At 41.2% G+C, this 19,985-nt stretch overlaps 1 long non-coding RNA gene across 2 annotated transcripts; it reads right to left on the bottom strand.

Moving 5' to 3' along the window:
• Nucleotides 1-1,261: 1,261 nt before the first annotated feature.
• On the bottom strand, nucleotides 1,262-19,985 carry LOC112545732 (uncharacterized). 2 transcript variants are annotated; one of them, XR_012901340.1, is made up of 5 exons: nucleotides 19,879-19,985; nucleotides 12,282-12,348; nucleotides 12,052-12,134; nucleotides 2,211-2,294; nucleotides 1,262-1,442 (listed from the first exon to the last, which is right to left on the bottom strand). It is a non-coding gene; the product is annotated as an uncharacterized LOC112545732 (long non-coding RNA). The 2 variants fall into 2 exon arrangements; XR_003089277.2 differs by having other exon boundaries at nucleotides 12,034-12,134.

Genomic DNA, 19,985 nt, shown 5'->3' on the forward strand with positions numbered 1-19,985 from the left:
ACCACCCTTGATCTAGATAGTGAGTAGTCCTACCGTGAAAGCAGAGGACTAGACTTGATAACCCTCCCAAGGTCCCTTCCAGTTTTAGTATTCTATGAGGGACACTGTGCAGACGGCCCAAGAGTCCATATGTACAAAAGCATGGGTTGTCAACTACTTGTATATAGTACATTATTTAAGTTGGAGACGAGTGAAATTTCTTTGAAAAATTTGAAAAATTATATATTGTACAACTTAAATGTTTGACAAGGTAAAAAAAATCAGACCTTTTGCATGTAGAGTATTTTTTAAAAATTGAGCTCCCAAATTTGCTTGAAGCTTTTTGCCTTCACTGGGATAAAGGAAGAGTGTGGTGATGTAGTTTAAACATTAGTTGATAAAATGAATCCTAAAACAGTCCATATATACACGGTAGGGATGTTAGCGGCTAACCATTAAACCAATAAGCAATTGCAGACTATATCCCAAAATGAGTTATCTGCTTTTGAGTGGTAAATATTAGTGCCATCAGCCCATCCACACCCTAATTTCTTTATTTAGCCTTGTAATTTTCTCCATTAAATTAATTTCCTTTGTTACTGCAACTCAGTATCCTCAGTGGTATGTTGTCAATGTCCTTTGTTTCAGCAAATAAATGTGAACTATTTGCCCCTCGTATCATTCTTGCTAAGGTCAGAAGTTGATCACTCTGCGTATGTCTACACTACAGAGAAGATGGAAGTTGCTGCTGTCAATTATCCAGGGTTTGAATTAGTAGGTCTAGTTAAGACAGCTAATTCAAACTGAGAGGGAGGGGCACTTTGGTCTATCCCAGTAGTCCTGCTTCCATGAGGAGTAAGGGAAATACAAGGGAGAGTGTTCTCCCTTAAAAGGGTGCTACAAGGAAGTTGGACAGATAGCTTCCTGCACTGTGGACAACGCCAAAAGTCATGCTAAGGTGCTTCAGCTACACAATTAACGTAGCTGAAGTTGCGTATCTTACTTCGACCTGATTCTATAGTATAGACATACCCTAATAGACTCAGGTGCAGTGTTCCCTATAAGGCTGTGTGTGCTTATGTGGCCACTCAGGAGAAATTCAAATGCCACCCACCCCATTAGACATGCCACGAGATTTTGAAATACCCTGTCACAAAAGGTTTCTGTTTAAAAACTCCCCAAGTCACAGATTCCTTGATTTTGTATTTGTATTGCTTCCACCACCCAAATGCAAAAACCCCTTTGAGAACCAAGAAAGACACATTTGGGCACCCTCAAACTCTTTAATCCTCAGTCTGAAAAAAGCTTGAATAAACTATTTTTTCTTAATAGGTGGCCTTGCAGTCTTAGGCATGTGCACACACAACCTCTTGACTTCTAGGACACAGGAATAAGGAACATGTCCTCCCTGGGAAGGACATCTGAGGTTTGCCTTTCCTTCCTCGCTGTTCCTGCCTTGAGTCCTATGGATAGAATAGGCACGAGTTATCTTCATTGCCCTCAGTTGGACTAGACACTTTTGGGTCTTGTACCTGCTTTTAATATTATCACATCCTTCAATTAGCATCCAGTCCTTTTTCAGTGTCTTGATCTAAGAAAAGACTGGGATCAAGCTTCCCAACCTCAGTACATGTAATCTCATGGCTTGGTTTTTGAATGGGCATTGACTTTAGAATGTACCTGCTTTGAAGCCATAAAACAATCCTTAATAACAGCAGAAAAGATTCCATTAAAAATGTTATTCAGCCAAGTGGAAGTGCATTTTCCATCTGTGCAGAGTTAAAACATGTATCTCCTGAGTTAGTAAATATTCCCCTTATTTTGAATTATCATCTTTCTCTCAGAATGATTGGGCTATCCCATCTGGTTGTGGGTACCATCCATTATTAGATGGTTACTCAATTTCACCTGTTCATTGACAGGTTCATTGATTCTTGAAAGGCCTAATCAGAACCTTCCCACTAATAAAGAAGCCTGCTCCTTACCGGTATTTAACCTTGTACTTTGGCACTCATTAAACCTCCCTTAGAACCACAATCACAAATTCATATCACCTAATAATGGTTGCATCCCTTGTGATCACACTTCATCCAGAAAGATAAATGAGATTGGAGCCCCAGAGGCAGGTCTACTGTGAACTATATTCCATAAGGACGATATCTCATTATGAATATATCCACAGTTCATTTCTAAGGTATTTTGAGAGTTCTACTTAAATCAGGTCTGCTTACCTGTATTTTTTCTGAAACCATATGCATCTGAGGAGAAGAGGCAACTTCATTGCCTTGGCAAAGCAACAAATTTTGATACTGTACCTACCAGGACAGAAACAATAAAAAAAATCACCTGTCCTGATTTTCACTGTAGCACGATGACTCTGAGGTCAATCTATATGCACTTTAGGCTGCATCCTACTCTGCTAATAGCTGTCACATCTTCCTCCCTCTTATGGGGTAAGAGCTCAATCTGCAAGAGCACAAGCAACATCAGGTGCAGAGCTTTAGGAAGTACCCTCCTTGACATATGCAAATGAACTGTGGAGTTCCATACGTATTTGTGAAATGTTCTAGAACAGGACTCCTCCACTGATGCAACCTTTAGGAAAGCATCAAATTGTTCTGCATCTTCACATCCTCCTCTTATTTGATTGCTCGTTGTCCAACCATGGAGTACTACTAAGGATTGGCATTAGAAAAAAAGTTACTTACTTTATAGTAACTGGAGGTTCTTTGAGATGTGTGGCCCCTATTGGTATTCCATTGCCCACCTGTGAAGGATCATAGGCTTTGAACCCAGATTTCCAGGTCATGCTTAGACTATGGGTGCCACGGTGCAACTCATCTGAGCTAGTGGAGAAGGCAGTGAGAAAAGCTTTAGCTCACAAAATACCCTACCCATTAAACACCTGATTGAGAGAGATGTCCAGCCCCACAAACTATCTAGGATGAAGTACTTAAACCAGAACGAGGCACAGGAAATGTGTTCATGTAACGAGGTGAATCCCTAGCTGGCCGTTACTACGGGACTCTGCCTACGTGCCTGACTCCTGAGCTCAACCTTCCACTTGTTCCTGGTTCCTGTCCTTCTTGTCGCAGAGCCTCCCTCTGTTCCAGTTTCTGCTTCCCTGCCTCACTCTAGGTTCCTGCTCTTATGCCCTAACCCTGACACTGACTCAGGCTTTCACACTTGACTCTGGCTCCCACTCCAGTTATGCCAGGCTCCTGTGTTCTAACCATTTTACTGGATCTCTATACCACCCTCCTTTCCCTCTTTAGAAAAAGTAACTGAGACCTGGTCTATACTACAGTGGAAGGTTAAAGTAAGATACACAATTCCAGATATGTACATTGTGTATCTGGAGTCGTATCTTACATCATGTGTCCACCCCATCCACACAGTGGGAGGCTGACCAGAGCTTGTGAGGAGCAGGAGTACCGGTGCCAATGAGAGCACCTTCTGAATTCAATTAAACTGTATTCAAACCCTGGAAGATTGACCCTGGTAGAATCAATCCTCTGCATAGCGTAGACATGCCCTGTGGAGGTTACTCTTCTCTTTATACACTTGATTTGTAGCATAAGGAGAGCAAGGGTGCATGGATAGACCAATGGTGCTACTTGAAAGAATTCTCCCACTTGGAACACATGATGCTCACTGACAGTGGAATACAGATGGTGGGACTACTCATCTCTTACCATAAGGAAAGAAATTTCGTTGTGTTCACTAAATGAAATAGATAAAAGGATCAATTTATGTTCCTCACCAAGTCTTTTACATTTAAACTGTTTTTGATTTTCCGCTTAAGATAGAAGACTTATTTTTATTGCAGGAAATGAACATTGATTTACCAGTATTTCATCACTAAAATTCCATATCAATCTAACAGAAATTGGAGTAAATCCATCTATATAAAGTATGCTGGTCTTCCCCATTTGTAATTTACCGGAATAGCAAAGTCGATTACAAATTAATATTTCACTCGGGAAGAAAAAAATAGACAATTCACTCTCCTGTTTTCTTGAAGAAGAGCGCACGCTCTAAAAGGAGATGTACAGTTCACATGGTATCTGGTCTCATTAAAATAAAAGCTTTTACTAACCCTCCACCAAAATATCAGATCTGATTTCTGTAAATTGGGTTCTAGGATGGCAAAAAAGCCTCTTAAGAAATTATAATAAAAAAAAAACTTGAAACCTCACTGTGCTTTTTACATGAGTTCAGATTGCAACAAATACAGTGTTGATCAATGTATTAAAGCTCCAGTCACTAAAACTGCACTTGTCAGAAATGGGCTTCTATCAATGCTTAAACTAAAAGTAAGCATAATGACAAATATTATAAGCGGTACTCTGTGTGTGTAACAGTATGAGCACTGCATAGTATAGTACTCTTGCATAGTATTGTTGCCTTGAGATTGTGGAGGGGAAAGAATCTTTTATTGTGATATGGCTATTGGAATGTTTAGTAAAACCTATTGTTTCCTCTTCCAGGTAAACATTAATATGCAGACAAAACTCCAGTAAACACACACACACAAATAAGTAGTTAAAAAGTAGACTTTGTGGTCCTAGATGATTTAGTGTGTGGGGCCAGTTTATTTTAGCCTGCTTAGAAGATACAGTACTACCCAAAGCAGCTTCTGTCTGATCACTCCTGTATGTTTCTATTTCTGTTCCTGTGGGTCTGCTTCCCTGCTTTGAGCATCTGTGAATCTTCTAATTTCATCATGCCCTGTGTCCTTTCATGCAAGTTGTCTTCCTGCCACAGGCCTTTGGAAGATCTCTGCCTCAGTCCCTGTAGCTCATGGCAGGTGAAGAGTATAACCATTCAAACATCTCCATTGAATATCAGTGTGAGATGCCCCTTGAGAAATCTCTTCCATTCTCCCTCATTAGATCAGGGCACATACGCTGCAGATAACTAACTCTTTCAGGGTATGTCTACACTAGTTCCCTAGTTCAAACTATGGAGGCTAATGTAGGCATTCAAAGTTGCAAATGAAGCCCGGGATTTAAATATCCTGGGCTTCATTTGCATCTTCTTGGGCACCGCCATTTTAAAATCCCCCTTAGTCTGAACTCCGTGCCCGCGGCTACACGCGGCACGGAGTAGGTGGTTTGAATTAGGATCTCTAATTCGAACTACCGGTACACCTCGTTCCATGAGGAGTAACGGTAGTTCGAATTAGACATCCTAATTCGAACTACCTACTCCGTGCCATGTGTAGCCAGCCGCGGGCACGGAGTTCGGACTAAGGGACATTTTAAAAATGGCAGCGCCAGGGAAGATGCAAATGAAGCCAAGGATATTTAAATCCCGGGCTTCATTTGCAACTTTGAATGAACATAAGAACATAAAAACGGCTGTACTGGGTCAGACCAAAGGTCCTTCTAGCCCAGTATCCTGTCTGCTGACAGTGGCCAGGACCAGGTGCCCCAGAGAGGGTGGACCGAAGACACAATCAAGCGATTTGACTTCTGCCATCCCTCTCCAGCCTCTGACAAACAGAGGCCAAGGACACCATTTTATCCCCTGGCTAATAGCCTTTTATGGACCTAACCTCCATGAAATTATCCAGCTTCTCTTTAAACTCTATTATAGTCCTAGCCTTCACAGCCTCCTCTGGCAAGGAGTTCCACAGGTTGACTACACGCTGTGTAAAGAAGAACTTTCTTTTATTAGTTTTAAACCTGCTACCCTTTAATTTCATTTGATGTCCTCTAGTTCTTCTATTTAGGGAACTAATAACTTTTTATCGGCCCTCTCCACACCACTCATGATTTTATATACCTCTATCATATCCCCCCTCAGTCTCCTCTTCTCTAAACTGAAAAGTCCCAGTCGTTTTAACCTCTCCTCATATGGGACCCATTCCAAACCCCTAATCATTTTAGTTGCCCTTTTCTGAACCCTTTCTAAGGCCAAAATATCTTTTTTGAGGTGAGGAGACCACATCTGTACACAGTATTCAAGATGTGGGCGTACCATAGTTTTATACAGGGGCAGTAAAATATTCTGGGTCTTATTTTCAATTCCTTTCCTAATAATTCCTAGCATCCTATTTGCCTTTTTGACCGCCGCTGCACACTGCGTGGAAGTTTTCAGAGAATTGTCCACGATAACTCCAAGATCTCTTTCCTGATTTGTCGTAGCCAAATTTGCCCCCATCATACTGTACCTATAGTTGGGATTATTTTTCCCGATGTGCATTACTTTACACTTATCCACATTAAATTTCATTTGCCATTTTGTTGCCCAATCACTCAGTTTGGTGAGATCTTCTTGGAGTCCCTCACAGTCTGCTTCTGTCTTGACTATCCTAAACAGTTTGGTTTCATCTGCAAACTTTACCACCTCACTGTTTACCCCTTTCTCCAGATCATTTATGAATAAGTTGAAAAGGATTGGTCCCAGGACTGATCCTTGGGGGACACCACTAGTTACCCCTCTCCAATCTGAAAATTTGCCATTTATTCCTACCCTTTGTTTCCTGTCTTTTAACCAGTTCTCAATCCAAGAAAGGACCTTCCCTCTTATCCCATGGCCATGTAATTTACACAAGAGCCTTTGGTGAGGGACCTTGTCAAAGGCTTTCTGAAAGTCTAAGTATACTATATCTACTGGATCCCCCTTATCTGCATGTTTGTTAACTCCTTCAAAGAACTCTAATAGATTAGTAAGACAGGATTTCCCTTTATAGAAACCATGTTGACTTTTGTCCAACAATTTATGTTCTTCTACATGCTTCACAATTTTATTCCTCACTATTGTTTCTACTAATTTGCCCGGTACTGAAGTTAGACTTACCGGTCTGTAATTGCCAGGATCGCCTCTAGAGCCCTTTTTAAATATTGGTGTCATGTTGGCTACCTTCCAGTCATTAGGTACGGAAGCCGATTTAAAGGATAGGTTACAAACCACAGATAATAGCTCAGCAATTTCCCATTTGAGTTCTTTTAGAACCCTTGGATGAATGCCATCCGGTTCCGGAGATTTGTTAACATTAAGTTTTTCTATTTGTTCCAAAACCTCCTCTAATGACACTTCAATCCGGGACAGTTCCTCAGATTCATCACCCACAAAGGACGGTGCAGATTCAGGAATCTCCCCAACATCCTCAGCCATGAAGACCAAAGCAAAGAAATCATTGGCTACGTCTACACTGGCCCCTTTTCCGGAAGGGGCATGTAAATTTCACTAGTCGTCGTAGGGAAATCCGCGGGGGATTTAAATATCCCCCGCGGCATTTAAATAAAAATGTCCGCCGCTTTTTTCCGGCTTTTAAAAAAGCCGGAAAAGAGCGTCTAGACTGGCCCCGATCCTCCGGAAAAAGTGCCCTTTCCGGAGGCTCTTATTCCTACTTCAAAGTATCTTCAAAGTAGGAATAAGAGCCTCCGGAAAAGGGCACTTTTTCCGGAGGATCGGGGCCAGTCTAGACGCTCTTTTCCGGCTTTTTTAAAAGCCGGAAAAAAGCGGCGGACATTTTTATTTAAATGCCGCGGGGGATATTTAAATATCCCCCGCGGATTTCCCTACAACGACTAGTGAAATTTACATGCCCCTTCCGGAAAAGGGGCCAGTGTAGACGTAGCCATTTAGTTTATCCGCAATGGCTTTATCGTCCTTGATTGCTCCTTTTATAGCTTGGTCATCTAGGGGACCCACAGGTTTTTTAGCAAGCTTCCTGCTTCTAATGTACTTAAAAAACATTTTGTTATTTCTTTTTGAGTTTTTGGCTAGCTTTCCTCAAAATCTTTTTTTGCTTTTCTTATTGCATTTTTACACTTGATTTGACAGTGTTTATGTTCCTTTCTATTTATCTCACTAGGATTGGACTCCCACTTCTTAAAAGATACCTTTTTGTCCCTCACTGCTTCTTTTACATGGCGGTTAATGCCTACATTAGCCTCCCTAGTTCGAACTAGGGGGCTAGTGTAGACATACCCCTATTGACATGTCTTGCTTTTTGTATCTCTCATTGAACATTCCCTTAAAGGCTTTTTTTTAGTGATACAGGCATGCAGCTTCTTCACATCCTTCAGTTATTCCCAAGTCACGCAGCTGGTGTTTCAGAAGAGAAACTTTCCTACTCTTCTGCATAAATATTAATTTACAAATATCCTGTGTTCTGTTTCCCAAAGCATATCATGCGTAGTGACTTAATACTGTCTTTGATATGAAAATTGCTGCAACACTCCCTTTCTAGGGGCTATGTTTCTTTATCTCACCCTCCTTTTCCCCCTTTCTCTATGGATCTACAAAGGTGTATGGATCTCCACATTCATATTGAAGTAGTGCTCCATTATAATGTTGAGGAATGTTCTATTGCTGCTTATAGGTTTTCCAAATTTTCATCTTTCCTGCTGAAATTTTCCATTCTTGGTCTTTGCATGAACATGAAGAATTTGTGAAAATGTGAGCCAAAATATCACAGCCAAGTTGATCAAAGAAATTGGGTTTTCCTTTTCTCCCCTTTGCTACCAACCTTCTTTTATCCATTCACATGTGTGGTTATAAACATTGGGCAAGGTCTTCCTTGCAGAGAAATATCTGTCCTGAGGAAAATGCAGTATGAGCTTGGTAGGATGATTGTTCAGCATTTTCAGGCTATATTCAAATCAAAGGTAATGTACACATCTTATAGATGTTCATTAGGCAATGCATCCTCTTTATAAAATATGTATGAAGCTAATGTACACAGCCTGCATGAGCAATTCAAACTTTCTGTACCTTGAAAGAGGTCAGCCTACATAGGAGCATTTTTGAAATGGGCTGTGATCCAGTGAGTACATATATCCATTTGTTCACTGTAAACCTTCTGGTCGGTCCAAATAGTAAAGCAAGACACCACAGAAGTCCATAGTCTTTGGAAGTATCTATAGCAAATTCACAGATAAGTTTGGTCCACATTCACAGTTAACAAGAAATCAAGTTTTTTAAAAGATTGATGACTTAAGTGTGGGGGAGAGAAAAATCAAAATAATTCATAAAGCACATCTGATGCATCGCTATTCCACCCACAAGTATTCAGAGATCTAAATAAGCTGACATTTAACAGTATGAAGAGCTATGTATAGGAGCAGGACTGCTATGTATATCACTATTTGTTTCAAAGCAGTGTATCTGAGTATGACTTACAAACCCTTTATCAAGTGGTAAATGATGTCCATGAGGTGCAGGGGGCAAGAAAGACCCAGAGCCCAGTGAAACCAATGCAGTCCTATTGTGTGGGATGAGGGGCAGGAAATCTGGGTACATCTGCATGCCGTATATATCACTGACCACTGCTCCACCAAGGCTCCCTTCTAAGTGTCAAGAGAGGAGGCAGAGTAGTAAAGGACAACTGGGGACAGTGGAGTTTCAGCTACCAACCCTCTTAACCTCCACCCCTACTGAGAGGTAGGCCATTGCTTTGTGGCCGTGTGAGGTTGGTTGGTTTAAATTCACTCCTTTCCCATCTTATTGTGGATTGGGTGAAATGGCATTAAAGCTGGTAGGAAGACCCATCAACAGGGGAGGGGAGCAATAACCCCAGAGCACTGTGGACTTAAGGGGCAATAACCCCAGAGTTGCTGCTGTAGCCACCGCAGTAGTTCCCTGCCACATTGAACCCTGCCCAAATCCTTTTAACTAGCGCTGCTGTAGCAGCAGCTGCAGGGTGCCCCAGAGCAGTGGGGAAGGGGCCAGAGCTCAGATCTGCAGAGCAGCAGCAGTGTGTGGGTGGGGGGAGGGGAGGCAGGGGTTTCCTGCTGCTTTGAAACATGCTTGGTCCACTGAGTGGCATGGTGGGGACTCCCTGCCACTTTAAATCTCACTCAGGTCTACAGAGAGGAGGAGTAGAGCTCCCTATTGCTTTTAGAAAAGTGGCAGCAGCAGCAATGAGAGCCCCTGAGCAGTGAGGAATCTTGGGGCTCCCTGCTGCTTTAAAATCATAGCAATGATTTAAAAAGAGGCTACCGTGGCAGCTGGCAGCTTGTGACCCTTCCTGGTCCAGCTCTGCATGGTGCCTATGTGATGAATGGCGAGGGGTGTTCCCCTCGTTGTATGAGAACAAGAATAAAATCTCTCTCGCTTTTTCTTTTCTCTGCCCCCTAGCCATGAGTGTCCATGGGAGAATGGGGGAATAAGGGATTGAACCATAGATTTTTTTTGGTGGTTTTCATTCCTCACTCTGTTTTCCTTTCCCCAGATGTCCTCTCTCAGGTGCAGCTGGTCCAATCTGACCTGGGTGCGGTGAACCCTGGAGACACCCTCAACCTGACCTGTGCTGTCTCGGGTTATGCCATTGCTAGTGTTTACTGTTGGTACTGCTTCTGTCTCCTCCCCGCAAAGGCCTGAGCCGATGGGGGATGTAAGTCCATATAACAGAGGGAGTATAAACTCTGCTCCATCTCTCCAGGGCTGAGTTACCATCTCTGTGGACACCACCAAGAACCAGTTCTCCCTGAAGCTCTGCTCGCTGACAGCTGCTGGCACTGCCACCCTCTTACAGCACCAGAGGATGCACAGTGACACAGGCCAAAGCATGTACTGGCACAAAAAAGGGAAGCAATTTCTAAGCAACCAAGTCAGACCACAGAAGCAGGGAGAACTGAGCCCCTCAGGCTATGTCTACACTATAGGATTTTTGCACAAAACCAGCCATTTTTGTGCAAAAACCCGCAGAGCTTCCACATCTCAAGTGCGTTTTTGCGCTAGAAAATCTATAGTCAATCGACAGAACAGGTATACCTCCTGCTAAGAGGCATAACTCCTTTTTGCACAACAGTTCTTGTACAAAAAGGTGTGTGTGGATGCTCAACAGGGGTTTCTTGTGCAAAAAGAGCCTATCAGAAAAAGCACAGGTGCTCTGATGGCCATTCACAGAATGGCCATCAGAGCTTTCTTGTGCAAGAGCGTTCATGCAGTTTGGACACTCTCTTGTATAAAAGCACATTGCTTTTGCGGTGTGCTTTTGAGGTGTGGACGTGCTTTTGTGCAAGACGTTTTTGCAGAAGAGCTCTTCCGCAAAAAGCTTCTTGCACAAAAACCCTGTAGTGTAGACAAATCCTCTGAGATGAAAACACACACAGTCAATTGAATGTGAACAACCTACATAAGAAAAGATACACTTTAAAAATGCCTCCAGCAGCCACCCAGTTTCTCTGAACACCATTTACCTTTCTGCAGCTACAAGAATCTTTGCAAAGTTACTGAGAATTGTGTCATTTGTTACCTAAAATTTATTATAGAAACAGCTAGAGAAAGATCCATCACAAGAAAGATACACGAAAATCAGTCAAGATTTCTGTGTCTGTTTCCAGGTGTCTGTGAGTATGTGAGACAGAGGGGAGGCTGTGAGGGGAAGACAGTGAGGGGAAGCTGGTCTGAGCTCAGACCAGGAACCTGCTCTTGCTGTCTGAGGACAATGAGAAGTCCTATGGCACCTTATAGATTAACAGATTTATTGGAGCATAAGCTTTTGTGGGCAAGGACCTACTTTGTCTGAAGACAAACTCTCTTCTGGAGTTCTACAGTTCATCTGTATCACATTCTGTCTCTCATACACATAGGCTACGTCTACACTGGCCCCTTTTCCGAAAGGGGCATGCTAATTTTACAGGTCGTAATAGGGAAATCCGCGGGGGTTTAAATATCCCTCGCGGCATTTAAATAAAAATGTCCGCTGCTTTTTTCCGGCTTTATACTTTGCACATAACACAGTGTACTGCTCATGTGGATGAAAAGAGGGAACATGCCAACAGTGCAGGGGCAGCACCGCCCAAATGTCAGGCATACTAGTCATACCCAGTCCAGTGTGTATTCTGCACCAGAGCCCAGAATTGCTGTCAGTGGGCCTGGTGACCACAGACAAAGTCATAGCCACTTGTTTATTCACAGGGGTCCTCCAGCCACAGTCTGTATTGCCCTAACGTTGTCTTTCTCCTCTGCTTTGCAGCCATCGTAGGGTTAGTAAAAACAAAACAAAACACCTGGTAACACTAACTAAGATAGTCTGGGTGATTTAGACTTGCAGACCAAACAGTACTTGTAAAGCTAATAATTAGATGCTACCTTTGAGTGAAATGGTACCTGTATTTCCAGCCTTAGGAGACCCAAGGGCTATGGTCCAGATTCAGTCTCTGACTGCCTGCTCCATTTCCAAGAGGATACATCTAATGGTGGGTGGATACAAAATGTTGGCATTTAAAACACATGACTATTTTTTCATTCTGAATTGAGATTGGCTACGTATGATAATTGGGATTGAGATGGGGAGAAATTTGTTGTGGGTAGTTTAATGTATTATGCAGTTGCCTCACCTTAATATGAACCTTATGCTTCACTTCTTTCTCTCTCTCAAAGATTTCTGAACAGCTAGAATTCAACCTTAAGGTACAATAGTGGAAAGCAGCAAATTACTGTAATTCAGTGACTACATTATTTCAGTAATTAGTTTTACTAGTCCCAATTGAATATTTATGAGCCTTCCGTAAAAGATGGTAGAACTTAATAGGGAGCAAGCAATGCAAATAGAGACCATATAGTCTGTTTCAGAAAAAATGCCTTTTTATCTAAAATAAAATGTAATTCTTTACTGCATTTCTATTGTGAAGATAATCTTTCCGATATAAATCACTGTAACACCATTCTCTTAAGGCATACTAGCGGACTCCACAATGTATGCAGATGATCAGATATGGTGTGACTTACTTTGCCCAAACTTATAGAAGTTCACATTCCGTGACCACATAATTGCTTCAGGTTTTTTTCAAGGCAGTAGCATTTTATAATAAATCCAACACACAAGAATAGTAATCTGCCTTTCATCTGAATTATAACCTGCGGTCTGAGTGAATCTCTCAAATTATTACATAGATCCAATTGATTAAAAATGGCATCCTGCCCTGAAGTAGAAGCTGAGCTTGTATTACTTTATTTAATACAAGTGAAGGAGCAAATTCTACTTGCTTTACCCAAGCAAGCATTACCTTTGGCCAGAATTGTCAGAAAAGCATGAGGGGAAGAGTGCCTCAGTTTTAGACCCCCTCCCCAACTTGACACCTTAAAAGACCTAGGGTACGTCTAGACTACATGCCTCTGACGACAGAGGCATGTAGATTAGACTACCCGGCATAGGAAAATGAAGCGGCGATTTAAATAATCGTCACTTCATTTAAATGTAAATGGCTGCCGTGCTGAGACGATCAGCTCTTTGTCAGCTCAACATGCTAGTCTGGACGCTCCGCAGTCGACATCAAAGGCATTTGTCGACCTCCCAGGTATGCCTCATACCAGGAGTTTTCAGAAAGTGCTGAGCTAGCAACCTTTGTCAGACACTGTTAGTGTTTCACGTTGGGCACCTTGAAATTGAGGCCCCTCAGATTACTAGTCGCATACACAAATATTGTCTATAAATGATGACTTTAGAGGGACTGCTTGTTTAAATAAAATGAACAAGAATTGACCCAGATCAGACACTAAGGGAAACAACTTTCTTTGAAGATCTGGAGAAACAACCTGCTGGAAACAGTTTCTGAGAAAATACGTGCTCTTGAACTGAGTTATGGCTCAAACAAGATCTGATCTTGATTTTCCTGAATCCCAGAGAATGCATATGCTCTCTACATAGTATCTGTCTAACTAGCCAGATCATTAATGAAGCGCTATATGTGATACCACACAAAAAGGCTAACCAATTCCATAAGCAAGGCTTATACATATGTGAAAAATCTGCTCTTTAGAACCTGTTCTAGGTCCCCTGAAGAGTCTTGGCTTTAAGTGGGAGTTTGATTAAACCATCATTCTTGGACACACTTTGTATTTAAATGGAAGTGTTACATATGTAAATTATACCTGGGAAATACTCTGTAGTAAAGTTGTAAACTGAAGGAACAACTCAGTAGCCACATGTACACCAGAGAAGGGGAGAGAAGAAGAGCTAGTGTAGAGCTTGAGCTTAGGACTTTATTTTATTTGTATTAATCTTTTGATTTAGCAGACAATCATGCAGGTTTATCATGCTACTATGGAACAAATGAAGGATGGAATTGAGAACTCAGTCTCCTTTATTTTTGTGGACATGTGGGATGTTTCCCAATGCAATTGATACTGTAATATGAAGCTCTGGGGATCAACATGTCTGTCTAATTATTTTTCTTTGACAATATGGAATGTGATGTTTTTATTTAATACAGTGGTTAACCTATCGATCACAGTGTGTTATCTGGGCCACAGGCTGAGAACCACTGCCCCCAAACCTGACCCCTATGCCCAATGCCCTCCATCCAGAGACCCCTCCACAAAGTTATGCCAGGAGCGCAGCCCTGGGCAGGAGGATCCCAGATCCCTGGGGGCTGGCCAGTAGGGACACCTGGACCCTGTGGTGGCCCAATAGCTGGGCTGCAGTTGTGTGCTAATTGGGCTATATGCAGCCTGTGGGTTGAGAACTGCTGATTTAAAACATTGCATAAGTAAAATGACATTCATGGTGGTCATTGGTTTCCCTGCTGTGGTGATGAACTTGTGCCCACTATGCAATTCTGCTGCATATTTAATCAACATAACCTCCTGCAGCCCCACATCAAGGTTTTAAGGTGAAGTCTGGCACATTGATTTTGATGGAAGATGGAGCCACTGGCTGTATTTAGGGCAACTGATATCTGAATGGCAAGTGAAGAGAGAAGTATTTATAATTGTGTCTAATCTGCTCTTTTAGGAAGTATGGAGAGCTTGTTTTTCCATTCCCTTTTTTCATGCTTGATTTTATATTACAAAGGGCAAATTAAATATTGTTCTCTTTCTCTGGATGTTCTGTGGAGGATCTGGAAGCTTAAATGTCTCTCACACAGAAAAAGGCTGTGCCCTTCCTCTTTCTACTCACATAAATGATCCTTCTGAAGTCTAAAACCTGGTTCTCTTCTCACTTTACATCAGTTTCACCCTGGTTTAATTTCATTGACTTCAGTTGAGTTATTCCTGATTTACACTAGGACCTGATTCCCCTTTCACACTAAAGTCCCTGCTACAAAGTATGTCTCTAGTCAGGAAATAATCTAAGCACATACTTAATTTGAGGAATAGGCTTAAGCCCAACAATTTGATGTAAACACATGTCTTAAAGATAAGCAATCATGTACTTAAGTGCTTTGCTGAAAAGGAATGAATGCAAGCATAAGCATGAATGCTTTTTTTGAACTGGGTTTTAATGTTTAATTCCTTGAATATTGGTACTTGAATTTTTATGTGACACGTGTAGTTAAAATGGAAATCTGTATTTTAAAGCATGTATTTGAATCCTTGGCGTGAGGTGAGATACAACTGACTGGATCTGCAAAATGTATATCAATGCCTTTAAAAGAATTCTTACATTTTGTTTGCAATGCTACTTCATTTTTTCACTGCATAGTATTTAACTTTTACAACACACATCTGCGTGCCACCTAGTGCCCAGATCAAGAATTGCACTTTATAATTTAAAGTATGAAGAATGGCTATATTGCATACTCAGTTAAATTGCTACAATTCTTGCTCCCATCTTTTTTATGCCAGCTAATTAAACATTGTGATTTAACTAATTTGTTATGAAAAATGCATTAATCTTTTAAATTATAGCGTACGTTGAAATCCTCTGATTAAAACACAGCAGTTACACATTATCGTATATTTTTATTTTTTGTTCATAGTAAAGTAGCTGATTACAATTTATGAGATATCATAAAAACATTATAACCTCATCTCATACTTTCCTAAAATGTATCAGTTTATGGCTGTAAATATTTCCTCAGGTACCTCTGGTATGAGTACTAGAATAAAGGATTGGATGGTCATAAAGGTAATATTTAGCCATGCCTGCCTTTGAATATGCTATCATTTTCCCTCCAAAATGATAGTTTCTACTTGTGAGTTTGGCAAAATAAACAGTGTAGTCATTTCTGTAGTAAAAACAGTTGCAGAAGGAGAGTTGGTTCTTAAGAATTGTAAGAATACCTTTCTAATTAAAAGTTCATTTCAAGACAGACAATTGCTTTATTTTTCTGGAAAGCATTGTTTTATTTTGCTGGTGAAAATTCTTATCACAGGTCTTTTGATACTATTGTATGCTGGCCATTTCACTCTAATGTCTTGCTTTTGGCTAGCCGTACCTCTCCAAATGTCCATTTTATGGCTGTTTTCCTGGTTGTATCCTGCTAAGTTGGTACAAGGGGAATAGGATGATGGGTCTGATCTGTCATTTCAGACAGGTGCTCTGCTCTCCAATTTATGCTTTGAAATTTCAAGAAAGATAACACACCTGGCTCCACATGGGACTTCTAATATAGCTGAGGAAAGGAGCAACTTGAGTCACAGCAATGATGAACAAACAGAATATATTACTTGGATAGGCACTTACACTATACTGCTTCTACAAAGATGCATTTCACTGTTTACTAGTGTAATTTCAGATTCTAAAAATTATGGTTCTTTCACTCAATGGCCTACATTTTTGTCCATTTTGGAGCTGGAGATGTCAATGTCAGTGACAATTCAGGAAGAGAGCAGATAATTTTGAACCTTGAGAACATCTTTACCTCCATGCTTTACTTGAAGCTTAATTGTGAAACTGTACCATATATGAAGTGGCTATAGGGGTCATTGATATCATGCTTGCTTCCATTGGTGCATTGGATAATGACAAGAATAATGTAATTTTGCTCTTTTACTATGACACTTCGCTTTATGCCATACTTCCACTAGTTACTATCTGCATCCTATCCAACCTGGCTGTGGGTTGCAAAGTTGTGTGCATGTTCAGTGAGGCAACTGTGCAGCTGTCCATTGCAGTGTGCACACCCCCAGCCGTCCACCCACTCCACACCTTTATATATAGGGTGTGTCTAGACTACAGGGTTTTTTTGTTTCTTTTTTCGAAAAAAGTGGCCTTTTTTTCGAAAAAACATTCCCCTGCATCTAGACTGCTGCAAAGTAAATCAAAAGAATGTGGCAGTTTTTTTCCACCACAGAAAACCTCGTTTTACGAGGAAGAACGCTTTTTTTTTAAAGTGCTCTTTCGAAAAAAGGCGCTATGTAATGCAAACTGTGCTTTTCCGAAACAGAGCATCCAGACTGCCTGGGTGCTCTCTTTTTTAAAAAGCGGCTCGCTTTTTCGAAAGTACTGGTTGTAGTCTGGATGCTCTTTTTCGAAAGAGACTTGCAGTCTAGACGTAGCCACAGTGTTTTGCTGTGAACTGCACCCTGTGTAACTTGAAGCCTCACTTCATCTCTCTTGTTCAATCCAGCATGTAGCATTATTTGCATTCTGACATAATTTCTGCCATCCTGTACTGGATTTTCTTACTAGGGCTGATAGAAAGATATTCTATGTGTTCATGCATTCTCTTTCATCAGTCCCCATCATCTTTTTTGCCACTTTCTTATTTGCAGCCATCAACTTGTATTGACTTCTTCCAAAACTCATGATTGTATGCCTTGCTGCATGCAAATTGGTCTCTCTAAGGCAGGGGTGGGGAACCTTTTTTGGGTCGGGAGGGACTGACCCACAGAAAAATCAGTCGGGGGGACACATAAATGAGAAGCAAAGTGAGAAGCCCCTGACTGAGAAGGAGAAAGACATTCCCCACATTTCCCTTGCACACCAGAGTCCAGGGAGGCCCAGGCAGGTAGATTTTGTGTGCTCCAGCCCTGTGGATGGGTGGCAGTGAGGCTGAAGCATCAGCGAGGGTTCCCAATGCTGAGCCTCAGAGGCTGGATCCAGGTAAACTGGGGGCCGCATCTTGCCCCCAGACCTGAGGTTTCCCACCCATGCTCTAAGATCTGTTGCTATCCACATTTTTTTGCATCCCACTTGGTTGTCTTCTGTTCACAATCATTGAAAGGGCCATCCTACTTATATAGCTCTCAGCTCCTTGTTGGCCACAGCCATACCAATATATCTTAGCCTCTCTCAGCCTGTCTTCAATTGGGGCAACCAACAAATGAACCCTCACAATATCATTTTTTTTTCCTATCATGGGGTGTCCAACTATCTGACCATCTCAACATCTTCATATGTCTGTGGTAGTGAACATTAGGATTTCCCTTCCTGTGGCTGGCCAAACCTTTATGTGCATTAGGATGGGCCAAATTACAGTTTTGTACACTCTATCTTTTAATTGCATTGATTTTTTTTATCACAGAAAACTGGGATCAGCTTCCACTATTTGCACAAAGTAGCTTTGGTATAATGCCAGGCATCACTCAAGGGGGCAGCATCATTAGCAACCCTTGATCCTAGGTATTTACATTCTTTCACTCTTCTAAGGTTTTTGCCTGTGATATCCTTTATGGTGAATCCTCCTCCCCTCAGTTATCAAAGCCTCAGTCTTACTAATGTTCATTACCAAAGTCCTGCCTGCTCAAAACTGTGTTAGCACTATTCAAAGTCATTTTTCCATATATAACTAAATCATCAGTGAACCACATATGCCAACGTGTCTGCCTTTGTATATTCTCACTTGTCACATTGTTGCATAAATAGCAAGGTTTGTCCCCTGGAGGCCAGTCTAATTTGCCCACAGAAGAGAGTCACACTTTCAGGCTGGGTCCAACTCCATTTTATTGTTTGCAAGCAATGGTCAGCCAAGGAGCTATTGCTCAAAGCAAAGCTGACCCTGGGCGTTGGCTAAGCATCCTTTTTTATACTTTCTTTAATTTTCTTATCTAACTTGGCACGTCTTGATTTGTTACCTTAGCTTCGTGTTGCCGCGTTAGCATATTTCAACTCTATTCCATTCAGTAACAACCACCAGTATAGCTTACTTAAGCAATAGCAATTAGCAAATTCCCCTAACTCAAGTAATACGTGTACTCCAGTCCTTGAGAAATGGGTCTAAACAGCTAGTTCCTCTACAGCTTCTAAAACATGCGCAATCGGCTAAATGATACGCACTGTTTCAAGCTTAAGTAATGGAAAGGGGAAGAAGCACACATAGTTTTTACTATATTTTACTACAACATCCCAGGTGATCACAAATAATAAAAAAGGTTCAATGCTAACGCCAAGTGCAGGTCAACATTTGCTGGAAATTCTCTGCTGTAGCTCCATTTAGTTTTGACTATGGTGGTTACTGCATTATACCTACCTGGATAAGACTGCAGTTACACTAGGGAAGAATGTGGCCCTTTATGTGATTGTTCTGTATACACCTGAGTAGAAAATCTGTCAGAATGCGTTGAAGTTAACCCTTGGAGTTCCCATTTACATATTTTTACTGCCTAGTCTCATGAGTGCATCTATCATGCAAGGCAAAAGTTTCATTATGACTAAAGTGTCTAAATTGTTAGTTTACCCTTAAAAAGTCTCATTAGGAATTTCATTCTACAGGAACTGAGTAGCTTGCTTTTAAAAAACTATCTGTTCCAAAGGACTAGAAAGTTGATATGATAATTAGCCAAAGACAGTAAAAGTTCATAATTTGGTAATTATGTGCTTCAAAAATCTATTTCCTGAATAAAATCTGTCAAAGAGTATCTCTGTTTGGCACATCATCTATAAATGTATATATAGTACTAAAGATGACACCAGATGCTTCAAAAAATAACAGAGTTTGACATTTGACTAAGCCCAAAGATAGTGATGACAGAGAAGAGCAATGTCTGTTCTAAATAAGGTCTTCTGTTTCCTGAAGCAGCAAAGGAATAACAGATAAGAGCTGTATACTCCCTATTGTGAATTCTAGGAAAGGAAAGGAAACAGAGCCTCATTCCTGTTTTTAGAAGCAAACCACCACATAAAACACCAGAATTACATATGCATTATTAAACATCATTACTGTTGCTGTTGAGGAAATGGTGGAAAAGAGCTACTTGAAGAGGATGAAATGGGGTCACAGAGCATTGTAACAGCCGTCTTCCCTATGGCACAAAGGCTGGCATACATACTGCTAGATGTTATTTGTTGCAATTCGTATGTTTCAAGGCTGTTCTTCCACCCCTACATGAAAGGTCTCCACAGTGCTCTTTCCTCAAAGGAAGATTATAAGTGGTAG

Source organism: Pelodiscus sinensis, chromosome 1, assembly GCF_049634645.1.
Source record: "Pelodiscus sinensis isolate JC-2024 chromosome 1, ASM4963464v1, whole genome shotgun sequence".
Lineage (NCBI taxonomy): Eukaryota > Metazoa > Chordata > Testudines > Trionychidae > Pelodiscus > Pelodiscus sinensis.